Here is a 17,069-nt window from a genome sequence, read left to right as displayed (position 1 = left end):
CTTAAATAGGTTTAACTGGTTCCTAGGATCCACACTGATCTCCTAAACAGAAATAAATTTACAACCCAGCCACTTCTTTTCCACCCAAAACCCTCAAATACACGTGGGCCAGAGAGTAAATGCAAGCTCCTGAAAACACATGCTTGCCTGCGTGCTGGCAAATAAACAAAATGCCAACAAGAGAAGTCACCTCACTGTTTGGTCTAGGCCGTACCTGTGAGCACGCTTAGGAAGCCAGCACTTTAGAAGAAAATTCAACTCTAAACTGTCACAGAGCTGCACTCCCTGGCCTCCCTCCCCCTACCCTTCAAACAGAAGCCTTTTTCAATATATATAAACTCATCCACACCAGCTCAGCTGGTCCCAGTGTAGGGGATAAAACAGCCAGACAATAATCCCACTTTCTCTTTAACATTTTGTGCAGGTGGACATGCTGGCCAAAAATTATCTATGCAAACATCTGTTACATGTCCTGAACAGCTTGGGCAGAAACTGAGACCAGTTCTTCTCCAGGTAGCCTGGCAGTGCACTCTTCTGCTAAGACCCTTCACTCCTTTTGCCACTTCTTTCATCCCTTCACTGTTGGGGCTGACACCAAGATACCAGGCAATGAGGTCAATAATATGGTTTGGGAGTATGTCTGCTGAAAATATACCTAAAAGTCACTTATACTTGTTTGAAATGTCCTGTATGACTTTTAATCACTGAATCTAGACCAGGATTTGAACTCAGGTAGAGCCTAAAAGTCACCCTTACTCTACAGAGTACTTTCTATGATCACTACCAGTGACTCAAGTCACTCACTCCTAGTCAAGCTCCACAGTTACTCATTGTGGGATTAAAAATAACAGTCTCGTCCACCCCACATGCTTACAGGAAAGCACAGGGAAATCTAAATCCATGCTTTAATAAAACATTCAGTCATTTAATTGGAGAAAGTGTTCCAGCTTCCCATCATTTTCATCTCTCAAGAAGGGGCTAGATGGCCAGTGACTCAAACTTGGCAGGATAAACATCAGTTTGAGGCTTAGCTCCCTGCTGACTTTGAAGTGATGATAAAATATGAGGAATTGAAAAGTACTTTGCATATCTGTTTTGAACTCCCTAGACTCCGCAGCCTTCACAGCACTAGTCTAATTAAAAAAATCTCTCAAAAAATCTCTGATCAACAGAAGTTATTCTTCTCTCAGTAAAGAAGCTGTTTTTGCCAACTTTTGTTCTTACACAAAATCCACTTTGAGCCAAAACACTATATGAAAAACTGCACTGCATGCCATTGTGATGTGGGTATATTTCTGAAACTCCAGCATGACAGAGCAGCCTTTGTTTTGCCTCCTATCTCTGCTGATCAACTAAATCAATCCCCACATTGTTCAGAACCAAAGTCTCTAAGGAAGATGCAGCTTTTTTTTAATAAATGTATCTGCTTGCACTGCCAAGATTTTATTCTTGCCCCCTACTCTGCTTCACAGGCTATCCCTGCAATTTGTTCACTGAAATGTAGCATTCAATTTCCAAAGCTTTTTGTCAGCTCTGTTACTTGGAGTGACTAAAAAGCCCAAAGTCAATATACAATCAAGTGGCTTCTTTATAGACATCCTAGAAATTAAAACTTTGCTTGTGCTGGGACTAATCAGAACAGTCACTGATAATATTTAAAGCCTGTTTTCCAAAGGGGGACAAGATTAATGAATATTATGTACATATAATTGTGTGACTTTTAAATCATACAATCTAAACTGTGATTAAGTTTTCCATTTATATTTTAGGAGGCCACCAGTACACATCAAACTATACCACTGGCCATTATTTATACATGCTTCTTCTACAGCATCCTCCGTATAGTTTTAAAAGTGAGAAGCTTTTTGTGCTACAAAATCTGAAAAAGCATACAGATGGGGGAAGCTATCCAAGGTCAGGTACGCTTCCCTGAAGGAAAAGCTCTGCCAGGCACTGAAGGAGTGGAGGTTTGTTTTTGAATTATTTTTTTTTTTTAACTGAATCAAGTTCTGAATAATCTAAATCTGTTAGAAAGAGATAATGTTATGGTGCAGTAAGAGGTTTTTGGCTGTAAACCCAAGTAGTCACAAATTAATTATGCTATCTATCCCTGAGAAGGAATAATTGTCAACAAAATATTTACACTGCAGCATTTAAAATTATCTTTATCTGTCTTGCACGATAGAAAAAACATTCCTTAAATCCTATGACCTCATGGGCTGGAGCTGAATGAGCAACAGGATTCACCTGCTCTCTGCAGCATCCAAAACCTAATTTTGGGAACTAATGCCTTGCAACCACCAGAACCACAAATAAACATTTTATCCTACTGGAAAGAGCATTATCCGGTCGCGAAGCTCCTGTGCAAAACAGAGACAATATGACCAGCTCAGCATTATGCACCATTTACTCTGGTTGTAAATCTGGCCCAATATTCCCAGCTCTATTTTCCTTACTGCCAGAGTAGAACAAGCCAGAGACACAGCCTGTGAGGTTGTGTTTGCACATCCTGGCTGGCACCACCTTCCCCTTAAGCCTGCTCCTACAAAGACTTCAACCCCTTAGGCTTAAACTCATGCATGAATCCTAACAATTCCACAATGTGTCTGGAGAAATGCCAAAGTTGTTTAACCACACAGAGGACCACTATATTAACAAAACACATTGTAGTGCTACAAAAATCTGGGCGGTTTTGAATTTCATGTAATCAAATAATCACAGTGTATTTGTGAACTGGGTATCTGCAGGGGAACAGCTAGATGGGAAACAAGTGGAGCAACCCTTTTTCTTAATGGTCACACAAACCCTCTCAAGCAGCATTGTCAGATGCAGAAAGAGGCCCATGAAACAAAATTCACTTTGGATTACATCCAGGTAAAGTACAGCCAAAGAGAGAAACTAGAACACATATCTGAACTGTTCACTGCAGAGTGATACATTTATTGATGCAAGAAGGGGATATACCATCACAGTGAAAACTTTAAGGACTACGCTTGACCTACGGGATTTGGACTTGAACCACAAAGATGATGCAGCCTGCATTGACTTAAAAGAAAGTTCTGCTCACTGACCTTTCTACCCATAGGGCTGCCCCCAACATCCTCACGATCTGATCTGCTGCCAAGCATCACCCAAACCTGATCTGCATGCCAGCAGTTCCCAAAAATCCAACTCAAAGCGGTACTGACAGAATAGGAGAAAGCCAAAGGAAACTAAGACCTCGTGGTAGAGAAACGAGCGGTGAAGTATTCAAGTCATTGTTCATAAAAGAGCATTATAGATACACTGACAAACTCAGCATCTACTCAAATCTGTTATTCAGCAGTTGATGTCAAGCAGCACACAGATCATTTTCTGAGTTCATCTGTTGATGGTCTACAGGAAGGATGAAAAAGAAAAGGAAACCAATTCATCTGGTGAGTGAACAGATAGGCTAAATTCAAAGTAGAATTTAGAGCAGCGCAAACCAAACCTGTCATAAACGCACTTAATTACTGCCTTCCTCCAAACATAAGCCCTTGCACCTGCACAAAGCTGGACACTACCCTTCTCACACAGCAAAAGCTGCCTGCCTTCCTCAGGTATATAGCATTTTCGAGACAGTTGAGGTACAGCCACAAGAGGGGCAAGAGTGTTTTACAAGGGGTCTCATCAGAAAAAACAGAGTATTTCTCATCCAGTTTTACTTGCATCAATTTTCTCCCACCCCTAAAAACGTGCATATTAAAACTACCTTAAATCATTGATACAAGGATTACTTTATATTTCTTAATAGAAAAGATTCCTGTAATTATCTCCTCCATTGGCAGAAGTTGCTTACTAAGTAGAAAATGTGTGACGTTTCAAACAAATATTGATTAAATCCATCATTTACAAGGGGAAAAGTTTGGAAGTAATTAAGCTTCTTGTAACTGATGGGCCAAGCTGGAACCATGAATGTAATTCCCCATTTTCAGCATCTGCTACTTCAGAGAATTTATTCCAGCAACATATTCAGAATTTTACTAAGAAGAAAGGGAAGAGAAATAATCCCAGCAAGGAAAAAAATAACATGCAATCTCTGCAGAAATAGATCAACTGCAATTTAATGTCAGAAAATTTAAGTAAAATAATGACCTATATTGCCACTTCCATTATGAATAACTAAACAAAAGAATTGCTGCAATACATTTGGTCATGAGTTACCTGCATAACACTTTTTTTTTTTTTTTTTTTTTGAAACATTATTAAAAAAGAAAAGTTTTTTCGCCTTCCACCTTTACCCCATTTCAGATCTTTTTGCCTGTCAGGCACTCAGGATGTGGCTTCATGGTCACTTTGTGGTGTCAGGAACACAACTTGCCATACAAGAGATCAGGGCAGACATTACTGATAGTATAACACAGGGGGAGCAGGGCAGGAGCAGGTTGTACTCCTGGCATTTCAATGGAACCACAAGTACTTTTTACTCCTAGACACTCACTGAAGTTATCACTACAGGGACACAGTTATTTATGGGCAGATTTTTCCATAAGCATTTTTAAGAAGTCAAGAACATGTTTCTGAGACACCTAAACTGAACTGTCCGTTAACTTTTATCTGTGTCTGCATTCAGTCCAAGAGAAGGTTCATCTCATACCACAAATGCTCATAAAGTTAGAGTTCTCACAGAGTTCAGGAAAACAGGCTTTTGTTTCTCAAAGTGTTAAGGGGCAGCCATGACTTTTGGCTCTTCATTTCAGGTTTTAAGTTTGCTAAACGTGATGCACAGAGAGACTTGACGATGCTACTTTGGGTAAGTAGACTCAACAACTTGTGGTTCAACCTGTTCACATCTATACCCTCTTTCTGCACCGCAGGCCCCTCCTGTTCTCTCTCATGTCTCTGCTGTGGCTATGAACTTAGGAGGAACCTCCTCAACCCTCTCACCCCACAGACACAAACACAGGTGCTTCCAAGTACCTATTTCCAAACAAGGTTTAAAATGAGCACTTGTACCTCTGTCCCTAATTACACATTCCTGTATATTAACATTTATTTCATGCATACTGTTTGAAAACCTAAGACCATTCTTCCCTTTACTCCTCCTTTGTATCTTAACACTCTGAGAAGTTGTTTTTTTAATAAAAAAAAAAAAAAACACCAAAACACCCAACCTTAAAAGCAAGCAGCAATGGCAACATCTAATAAGTTTGTGGTCCCCCTAGATTCTCAGGTATCCCTGCAGTGCTACCTATGCTCACCTTGAGAAGAGTAGCAGGGGCAGCAAGGAACCACTGTCAGATCAAACTGAGCCTCAACAACCACCTGTTTAAGCTATAATTCAAAGTGACAAAGAACTCTTCAGAGGTACTAAGGGATTTGCTGCAAAATACCTCTCAAGTGTTAACTGAATTCATTCATTTCAGATTCATCAAACCTTTGGTAAGAGTACATCCAAATACAGACCAGCTGAATACAGTAGCTCCCCCCGCCCCGCAGAGGTGAAATGGAGGCCTTTTGTGCTTTCTCAAAGGTCAAAAGGGGAACTTAAGCTATCAGCTACTTGTTGGTTTTCCCATACGATCCAGGATCAATGCAATTTCAGCAGAAAATTATAACCAAACTAAAAGTGAAGCTACTCACACATGCTGAGACTTCACATGAGAGAATGGAGGGAAGGAACAGAAAGAAAAGGAAGGGTCTTGGAAACGTGGTCCAGAAGCTTAGAAAGCTTGTACTGCATTGTACGCATGAGTAACATAGCTACTGAATATTCCAGCCTTCAAGCACCTGCTAGTTACCCTTGGCCATAGGTATTTACATTACATTTTTATTTTGTAATAATTTTGTAATGTAATAGGCCATTTTTTTGTAATTTTGGGAGGGTTTTTTTTGTAAAATTTTGTTAATTTTTTTGTAAAACTTTTGTAATGTAATAGGCCATTACAGATTTTAAAGAGGAAGATACATCATTCATAAGGTCCCTGCATGTATGCAAATATATGATAACACATGCAGGGTTTCAAAAGGTGCAGGGTATCATCTGAGGATGTGGTAAAATATGCAAATGTTTGTACTGTATTACCACCCCTAGATCAGTGGGCTTTCCGAAAACTGATTAGGAAAAACTTGGTACTCTCACTGGTTAAGCACCACCTGCTGAAGCAGTTAGCATCTGGCAAGAAGCAAATCGATTCCTCAATCACTCCATCAGGGGAAAATAAACCTACAAGTCTTGGGAAAAGCTATACAGCTCTTCACACAAGCTGCACAGCACCATAAACGTCTGACCACCTGAAACAATCCTATTTCATCATCATATACAGCAATTATTACAACAATGTTCTTAACACCTCCAGAATAGTTTGCAGATTCTTCTCAAAAATTTATTATACCTACATAATATGTCTTTCATAAAAGTTTTTGTTTCCATACAAGGAAAATAGTACATAGACAAGCATTCCTCACAGTATTGCAAACAGTTAAGATTTCATTGCAAAACCCTCAGTATGTGGCAGCTCCTTCCAATAATGAAAATTTCAGTTTTCTTTTCAAGTAAATTTCTCATTACATAAAAAAGCTGAAAAATGTGACCCTAATGCAGCTCAGAGGCTGAGTAAACTGGTGGTAAATAAACATAACTCAACATATTTATTTGATTTGAAATTCACATGACTTTTAATCAAGTCTCAATTTTTTCTGTGAATGATTCATGATGTTGAAAGCCTGGGTTTGACATACTCTCATAATACTTATTTGCATTCTACAGAGCCTTTGGCAATTCTTCTGTGACAAATAAAACATGTGTGGTGCATGCATCGAAAACGAAGACAAGCTTATCAACAGGGTCAGCATAATTTTAACTTCCCTTTGCCAAGCTTGTATTTTAAGGCATCACCTCTCCCATACATACAGACCCCATCTAGTCAAGTGTCTTACAGTGGCTGTAATTGTGACAGCACATATTCTGCATTGGGTCTTGCTTTAACCTGAGGAAGTGACAGCCTCTGAAGAGAAAATTAGCTAAAGATGACAGAAAATTCCAGGGGAGTTCAAATAGCACATCTTTAAGTGAAGTGTGATACTTAGACCAGCAGAGGGATACTCTTAAATGCCTCTGGATGCAACCTTTAAAACATTTTTCAATATTCATTTATCCACCCTCTCTCTCCCTTCCTGCTCTGCCACCTCCATACCACCTCAATAGTCTTCCTTTTCTCTTCCTGGCTGGAAAGGACCAGTAACTTACATTGCCCAAAACTGCAGCAGCTGCAGATATAGAAGAGTTTAGTGCCCTTTGCCATCAGAGCAAGATCAGGTTTTCTTCCTGGAGGTGTAGGGGAATACAGGTGGGGGCCATTTGTCATTCACCTGCAGCTCATCAGGAGGCAGCCCAAAGCCCTTATGGGTGGGCTCCATCTCCCTATATATACATCAGTGAGGAACAGGAGGATGGTACACAGGCTTTCAGAGCTCTTTGCTCCCCATGGCACATGCCAGAGAAGAATTCTACATGTAAAGATGATGGTGAACGCTTTTTATGTAGGCCTTGCTGTTCAGAAAAGGGGGAAAGGGACTGCCTTACGCCCACCTCTTAGCACACTTTCACAGCCCAGTTGGCCCCACAGTTCTTTGGTTAGAAGGTTAAACAGCAGAGTTGAAGACATCAACAGCTACAGGGAACTGAGCACTGCCAAGCTGCCACAGAAAGCCCAGCCTCTACAGTGGCTTGTTTCACGGGACCTGCAGCAGCAGGGACATGACAAGACAGCAATGCATGAACCAAATTACCAGGATCACAACTGTGTTTGTTGTTGGAAGCAGTACTTTTGACAATGCTGGAATTCCTCGGCCTTTGACTTACTCCCAGTCACTATTCACACGTATAACTATATGCAGTAATAAAGAAGGGAAAGAGAATGACTGGACTGAGCAATTGCAGTGAAAACAGGAAATAGATCACAGCTTTGCTGCAATCTGTGAAATGTGCCTCCAGTGCCTTTTTATTCTGCTCTTGCTTACTATTCCTTTCTCAAATGGATGGTAACAGGTATTACTTGTTTCACACTAAGTGTAATTTCCTTCACTTTTTGTGCTGATTAGGAAATTAACAGGCAGTATAAGCAAGGTTAATTGCTTTTCCCATTTAAAATATACTGCTCTTGAAAGAATTAAAGTAGTAACAAGATCACCTATACACACAACTCTATGCATACATGCACCCTCTCAAATGAAACAAAAATCACTAGCAAATGAGATTAATGGCAAAAGCCAAGCAAATAACATTTTTACAAGTAAGTTATCTAGGAAAAAGTTAAGTTTAATTGTCTTTCAGATCTGTTATGATGTAATAAATGTCTATTAATGTTTAGCAGCAGATTAGGTTTTAATGACCATTGCTATTTTTGGCTGGTGGGTGACATGTAGTTTAAATATAAACCAGATTTATGTTTTACACCGGGATGACTTTCTCAGATGACTCTCCTTGACTTAACCTCTTCACACCCCACAAGACATTTAATATAATTTTATTTCTAATAGACTGTGAGCCAATAGGATCATATTTGCTACTACTGATGTTTTCAATGAGAAATAAAATCAATGAGGTTTATGCTGAAGATAAGTGTGATTAGTTAAGTGTAAGTGGCTTCAAAAATATTAGGAGGGTTACATTATTCAACCAAATGATGCAAATTAAGAAAAACTGGATAGAAGTAAAATCTATGAAAAACTCCTGATCTTGCTGCGTTGGAAAATTCTTAGCTAGAATTTGTTTTTTTGTTGACACTCTCAAAAATTAGTATTAGTAGGTAAGAAACTGTCTCCTTTTCAACGCAAGCAGTTAACCTTACGCATTCATACCTACAAAGAAAAAAAAAAAAATCATCTTAGACCTAGAGACAATAGAGCAGCCCAATGGGCTGCTGGGAGAAAAACACACGGTACTTGATGTAGTGTAAGAAGAACAGGCAAACAAGGCAAAGCCAGTCCACCAACTGACTGAGAAAACAAGACAGTAACACAGAAGCAGCATTCTGCATCATTAAAAAAAAAAAAGATATACACATGTGCAATAAATGTTGCATCTACATTTCTAGGTATGGTATTTTCCAGTGAGCTACAAACACAGGAATAATAGAAAAAGCAATAGGCCAAATAACAGAACAAGAAATATTTACAGTTCCCTACAGCAAATGTCTGTGTAGTAATAACAAAGAGCCTGTTTTTCCACGTTTTACCATGTTAATGACTTGTGTTGCACATTAATCAAGAGTCCAGCCTCATTGACCTTTGTAGAGTGAAGAAAAAAAAAAAATTAATTATTGCACTCATTTTTTCCAGGTACTTTTGTTATTATTTATATTCTCCTAACAGAGGTCACCATCTAACCCAAAGCCTAGTTATGAAAGGTCCTGGGCATTCTCACACTAAACACAGCTTTCCTTCTTCCGCATTCCTCCTTCATATTATCTAATCAACAAAGAATGGGAAGAAGACACTCTTCTGCAGACAACAGAGGTGCAGATGGATAGCAGCTAGTGATTTCCATGTCTGCCCTTCAACTCTGAAACCAAGCTTCAGCCAGTAAGTGGACCATTTCCAGCTGACTTCAGTAACAAGTGATAAATACTCAGCATTTCCTTAATCTCTGTAGAATCAGCTCCTCCAGCGAGCGCAACTGAACAAAGTCCAATTTCTGACAAAATTATTCCCCCCAAGTAATATACACTTGCCTTAGGTTTGTCCCTCTCCAAAGGAGTACTTTCTAGATCTTTTAGGTTAGCAGTGAACCCAGTCTTTTCCCCAGGTACCGCTTCAGCACTTAAGCTTGATTAGCAAACTGGACAGCAAAGCTCCTGTCAAACCTTATGGAAATGAGGTAATATCCTCAGCATCTCTCTTATTGCCTTCATAACATTGGAGGACAAGACTACAGCCAATCTTGTGTAAAGCGCTGCTAAACCCGTCCAGTGAAAATGCGAAGGCTCAGCTGTGTGTGAAGGAAGATACTTTGGTGTCACCACAAGCTAGCGGTACCCCCTCAAACACAAGCTGACAGAGTGCACATTGTTTGGTCTCCTTCCTAAGGAGGAGTATCATACAGCTGTACACAACAGCGATTTGCAATCTGAAGGGGCCGCTGCACTAGAGCTGAACACCAATGCTTCTCTTGCTATTACAAAGGAAACATTTTATACTAGAAACTCTGAATAGGTAAAATATTTACATAAATAACGATCCCATACACACATGTCTCTTCCCTTTTAAAGTGAAACAAAAGCCAGATATTTCCGGCTGGAAGTATAAAAGGGATCTTAATTAAACAGAACATTTAAACTCAGCTGGAATTTCACCAGCAGCTCCCAGCTCCACTCCTGCATCATGACCTGGCATCACCAAGATCCACATGGTGACTGGTTGTCCTCCAAAGGCACTGGCCCCGTAATCCTAATCCCCTAATTTCAGCAAAAGGAAAGTGAGTTTTGCAAAAGAAATATTTAATCCAGTATGCACATGTACTTTCTAAAGGTACTATTATAGTGTTTCTAAACAATAAAATGTTTGGGTAGGTGACAGGCTAAAATTAATTAGTTTCTCGAGTGCTTTCTTGCAGACATTAATTGCAAGGACAATCAGGATAAATGTGTTTAAGAGAATTTTCTTGGGCAGCTGAGTAAGGAATGTGAGACACTTTGCCTATTTTCATGTCTCATAGCCTGAAGATCAGTAGCAACCAGTCAAAAGAGCGAATACACCTGTTTTCAAATTTGCCTAAAACACATCTGCCTCGGTAAGACTCAAATTAAAAATGTTTCTTAATGGCTTATTACATAGTGGGTCGCTATAAGATCCACGGAACAAATGAAGACAGTTCTTACCACTGCAAGTTATACTATAGTCCCAGAAAAATGATGCAGTATCATGTGAAGAAAGTGGGGGCCCAAACCAAACCCTGAAAATTTCTCAGTGCCTTTTTCACCAAGTAACCCTACTCCTACTTGACTCCTCCTAAAATTAAGAGATTTGAATTAATCTTTTAGATGAATTATTGCAGGACTGCAGTGACTGCATTCAACAACAATGCTCTCAACTTGTAGTTTGCCAAACTGCAACAATGACCTTTATAACATTTTACATTTTTAAGTACACATTGAACTTAATCAAGAAAGCAATGTAAACATGTTAGTCACAGGCATCTGGCAAAATCAAATACTATCAAATACAGTCAGACTGCAATGGGATGGCTGCACCACCGAGAATCTGCAATGAACTTAACTACTCAGTTTCCATCATTTCTAAGGAAACAGTAAACACTCATTTCCATATACCCTAAGAGCTGTAAAATTTGCAGTAACACCTTTATTTGTGGTGGTGTATATAAAGTATGCAAGTCCACTTCAGATTTTACTCTTAATGCATTGCTTCCGCCTAGAAAAAGCAAGATGTCTTAGTAGTTGAGGAGAAACATTTAACTGTAGAAATCATATGCAATTCCAGAGAAGAAATTAAGCACCTCTGGCAACTATAATACAAGATAATTAGTCTGATGTATGGGCCTGTCTCTTGTGATATTTTGCAAGGGAGTATATAAACACCAAAATGTAGCTATCCTTGATATGCAAGATTAATTTGGGGGACAGGGAGGAGAATTTTGCTATCTGCTTAAACATTTCCTTGTGAAGAGATGACCACATTTCTCATCCTCCACAGGAAAGGGTTCCAAATGCACTGCTCTAGTTCTAGCTAATCTGAGGTCACTGGCAACCCCCCCCCCGATTTCTGTAGTAAGCAGCACAACCAAGAGAGGGCCTTTGAAAAAACATCACCCCAAGCCTAGCAAGCAGCAAGTAAAACCTTTGTTATTTAAGGTCATAGCTGGAGGTGGAACTGCAATAAAGTATTTCATTCGATTATCTGAAAAGCCATTCATGGTAAACAACAAACGACTACTTTTTAGTACATCTTTACTTTGACTTATTTTACTGTATGAGAAGTAAATACTCTAGTTTATAAAACAAGTGGATAAATGACAAAAAGAAGTCAGCCCTAAACATTTTACTAAAGCAATCATTCTTTTGTTTATTTTGTTCTCCCTATAAGGGAGATTCACAAGCAAAAAGCAGGAACACTGGGCTTCAAAAGTAACCAAAATTGGCAAATTGTGCAGAAAGATAGATAGTGTCATTGTTTAGCACTTGGCACCAGTGTGGATCAGAGCAAGCAAGAACACAGATCGCCTGTGATGGGAAATCTATCAGATGTAACAGAGCCAACTGATGGCTAAAAATCTTAACATTAAGATCCTTTCATCCACTGCTTACCTTACATTTACGTAAGTTTCACGTCTAAAGCAATGAGAATCCAGAGATGGGAATATCTGAATTGAAAGAAAACTGTATTTCAGCGAAAAGAAAGGTCAAGACCTTCTGTTCATCCAAACTGACTATCAACAAAAAGAACAATATCTAAAATTAATTTTCTCTAACATTTTTCCATTCAGGCCTTGCCTAAACTGTCATAGAAATAGGGAGGGAAGAAAGACCTGAGTGCATCTTCTGAGGGCAAGAAGGGGTAAGTTGCTTCCTGGCATCACTGTCCCTTCTGACCGCACAGTTTAACTCTCCCTTTACCCAAAGCGTATGTTCATTGCAAATGCAGCCGCTATAATTCAGCAGCATATTATACACAAGCTCACAGCGCAAGATCCCAGCCAGAGCTGTTTCATTTTGGAAGAAGACAGAAATACCATTCGTAAATTAGGTACTATCACCAGGAACAGGAACAGTTTAGCATCGAAACACTTCAGCAATCTGTGTGTATAAAGCCAGAGCATTACATGCCAGTAGATTTCAGGCTGTAGATAGCTTTAGGGTGAGAGAGCAGGGAGAGCCCAAATGGGACAGTTTGCTACCAGAACTTTATCAAGGAGTTTATGCACGATTTCTTCCTCCTACATTAGGAATTAAAACTACTGATGTGGGGCTCAGTTCGCCAGCATGAAGAATGGCAGGGGGGAGGACCCCAAACAAGCACTTTCTCACAGCTTCAGTCACAGCTAGAGGGAGACAGCAATGCTTGGCAAAAAAGTACACTCATGTCAGAGGTTCGCTTCACTCCTGAGGAGTCTGAGTGCCACAGTCCACATACTGACAGCAAGCAACAAAAATGCCTCTTCATGGCAATCAGGCTGGGAAACTTCTAGGAATTTAATCCCCTTTTACAACTGTCCTTCTATTAAAAACCCTCCCGTTTTCAAACACAGTTCATTCCAACCACATGAAAATGAGGTACTTTTACAAGCCACATCACCTGAAGAAGGAGGAATTGATCATCTCCAAGGCAAGGAAGTCATCCCAGGTTACACGGCAGCAGAGCTGAATTTCACTCCGAGGCACCAGAAGCCCTTTGCTCACAGGACTGGGGTGCAGTAGGAACTTCTCAACCAACCAGCACATATCAAGGATATCCTGGAAAAGTTACCTTCATCTCTTCCTTGAGAATTAGAATTATGTAAACTCTCCTCCAGGAAAACAGAAGACACAAATTTGCTGTTACCCCTGTGCTGCTGACCCAAGTGAAACTTTTCAGAATTTTATGTTTTTCTGAAAATATTCAGGTGATCAACTTCAATATTTTTGAAATAAGTTTTTCCTATTACACAGCTAGAAATTACTTTTTCTGGTAATGTTTCACTTCATGGCATTTCATTTTAAGAAACTAAGGTGCTCTTAACAGAAAAGATTTCAGTTGTGTTGAAACATTCTTGCTGATACATGATTTTGATTTTAAAAAGTGTCAATTTTCTGCAGAAAATAGTACTCCCTGGATTTTCTTTCCTCCTCAAAATTGCCAATAACTTAAAGTAATTTTCTCTCTGCTCAGTGGAGAAGATGCGTGCAATGTGATGACTCAGATCACTATTGCATATAATGGTAGACCACTGGGCAGCCTACTATGTGCTGAGAGGAGAACCAGAAGGAATCACAGTTCTACTAATGAACGCTGGTGCTGGAATGCTCTCCACGACCCGGATTCCCCATCATATTTTTCTTACACTTCCCTCAGCAAAAGGACAAGTCCTTTCTCCCTCACTCCCCTCCAATGCAAAATTCACATACATTTTCAAGGGCGTTTTTTCCTGCTACCAAATATACTTCAACTTGTGTACCCTTCACCTCTTAAAATACCCAGAATCTCCACCCCACTGGGCTGAGTCCTAAACTCACTGCCTTCTTCCCCCAGAACCTGCCATGAGTCCCAAGCGTTTCATTACTGTAGGTAAAAACAAAACTGAGGGGAGAAGTACAGACCAGCACATCACTAAAAATTGATAGACAGAATAGTTGAGAATACTGATCTCCCCAGAATCATATTTTCCTTATTGAGTAATTAGAGGTTAGCTGCAATTAAACCAGAACAGCTAGTCCAACAGTGGGTCTGCTTCCTGGTGGCACACTCACTAGTACCAGCAGTAAGGGAAAATACCACGTACTTTTTTGTCCATCCCTACCAAATTCACCATTACTCAAGCAAAAATGCACAGAGTAGGGAAGAGAAGAGCAGCAAAGGACATTGCAGCAGAGCCACCCTCAAGTGCCACACAATCAGTTCAAACACTTTTCTCTGCAAGAACCTCTTGCACTTCAGCTTCTTCAACTTACTTGGTTTCCTACCTGCCTTGTAACACAATCACTAATGTTTAGCTTTCAAAGTAGCAAGGTGCGAGACTGAAGCGCTCTTTCACTGATCTTTCTCTGACCTAATCTGGGTCTTGCTATTCTCATCTACAAATGACTGGTACTGCAGAAGCAGTCTTCCCTACCATGCATGGCAGAATTGTCCACATAAACAACACAGACCTAAAAAGCTCATGTCAGGAATAATTGGAATTAAAGCTTAAGGTTTTCTGTTAAAGAAAAAACAGAAAAGAAAAAAAGGTAAATCCTGAATTAGTTATTTGGCATAGCAGTTTTTATCCATAGGACTTCCTTGTGCCTCCCTCTCTGCAGCATTAATTACCTTTCCCTGTAAAAACAGCCAGCACCTTTGATTCATTTTTGAATGCTAATCTTCCAATCAACAGCAGGATTTCATCCAGTTTAAGTGACAGGGTCAGTCAGACCGGTTCACATTATCTAATGAAGCCACTGTCACATATATACTTTCAGGGAATACCTGCAGCCCACACTTCAAGACTATACTAGGACTAAGCCTTCCTCGTAGCCCTTCAGTGTCTCCAGATCTCATCACTGCATTTTGAATTGGCAAAGTTCTCTGTGAAATGGAGCAAGCCCCAACCCTTAAAACATGTTCCTCTGTCGCCTTAACCAAACAGTGCCTGGAAAGGTTTTCCCATGTTAAGCAAACAAAGAGCAATACTCAAGGACACCACAGCATGGTTAGAGGCAGGACAGAAACAATTGTGGGGATAGACAATAACGCAAAAGCTCATCTTCACAAAGCAAATACTTCTGTCCGTGAGGAAAATTCCAAATGCAGCCTGCATGAAAATCACTGAAAACTGAAAGCGTACAACTTGTATCTCTGTGGTGTAAAGCAAAGCTATAGCTGCAGCAACAGTGAGAAAACTAAATCAATACTATTCAGGACCAATATCGGTAAGCCACCAACCAAACAAGCAACAGTGTGAACCTACTGATTCTGTAGAGCTATACCTCCACACCGTTTTCTTCATCTTCTGAAACATTTCAATCACCTTGCAAAATAGAAAACTGAAGACCAAAACTCCTAAATAATACTTCCTAAAACCCTGAAGTCACGCTTAAATAATTACAAAAACCCTTAGTAGGATGTTCTGCATTATACACTTGTCAAAAGGCTTTACATTAATAAAAAATTGTGGGTATTTTTTTTCAATTATTATTATTAATATTCTGCTGTGGATTTATCAGGCTGAACACTTAGTTACGACAACCTCAGGTAACTCAGTGAGACTCCCTGGACAGGTTTGTTACACACTGCCTGAATAAAGACTGCTCCTGCTGAGTGCAGACAAAGAACATCACTATGCGCGGACAAAACAAGGTAAAATTAATGCACGAGCTTATTTTAACAGGCATCCAGAGACAGAAGAGCCTGTCAGCCACTGGAGGCTCACATGTCCCCATCCTCCTTCCCAGCCATGTTAAAGGCTTCTGGGAATGCATTCCCTCACCACTGTGCCCCTGATCTCAGGGTGAAAACCAGGGCAGGATTAGAAAAGAGCTGGGGGATAAACACATTGGTAAAACAATAAATACCAACTAGACAGCTACAAGGGTCAGGAGATGTTTAGGAAGATTACAAGTTCAAAGACCACAGCAGCAGCAAGTACTGACAAAGCGTACTTCTGAAAAATACATGCAAGTCACATGCATATATATCGTACATATATACAATTTTTCATACAAAATTTTTATCATTTTGACTCTTATTTAAAATTATTTTTTTTAGACAAGGACTGGAACATGAAGGGCTACCTTCCTTACTAGTGCTTTCCTACTGCAGAGGGCATCCCCAAAGAGTGCTGGGGAGGGCCTCTTCAACATTGCGCCACAGGCCTCCGAAGGGATTTCTTTAGCAAGCCAAAGATTTTATTTTTTCTGGGGGGTGGGATGGGGTGTGGGCAGAAACAGCAGGGGTAGGAAAAGGCTGCACAGGTCACATACAGCCCCTGAGTGGCATCTCAGGGGAAGTTGTGCATGGTCACTGCAGCCACCACCCCTGGCCCTGCTTCCCCGTCTCATGGGGGACAGGGTAGAGGCCCTGGTGGGGCAGCACCACCTCAGGGCACTCGGACCCACACTCTGGGGCCCACCACCCAGGTGGTGTGGGGCCTGCCCCATGGCCTTCTCCTCAGGGCCCATCACCAAGGTCCCTGGGGCTCACGCAACCCCTGACCCTAAGGCCTCACTTTGATGGCCCCCAAGCAGAACCCACCCCAGGCCCCAGCGACCCACCGGCAGGGCCCAGTGGCCCCACAACAACAACGCACAAGTTCTCCAGCAGCCCGGTCCCACACCCACAGCACAAAAGTTGTCCTCGCTGCTGCCCCTCTATGGAAACCAATACTGAGGCTATCAGCCACGCAGGAAAGGAGACACAGG

The sequence above is a fragment of the Falco cherrug genome, chromosome 1 (genome assembly GCF_023634085.1).
Source record: "Falco cherrug isolate bFalChe1 chromosome 1, bFalChe1.pri, whole genome shotgun sequence".
NCBI lineage: Eukaryota > Metazoa > Chordata > Aves > Falconiformes > Falconidae > Falco > Falco cherrug.
The sequence above is the reverse complement of the archived record's forward strand: the minus strand, read 5'-3'. Positions refer to the sequence as shown.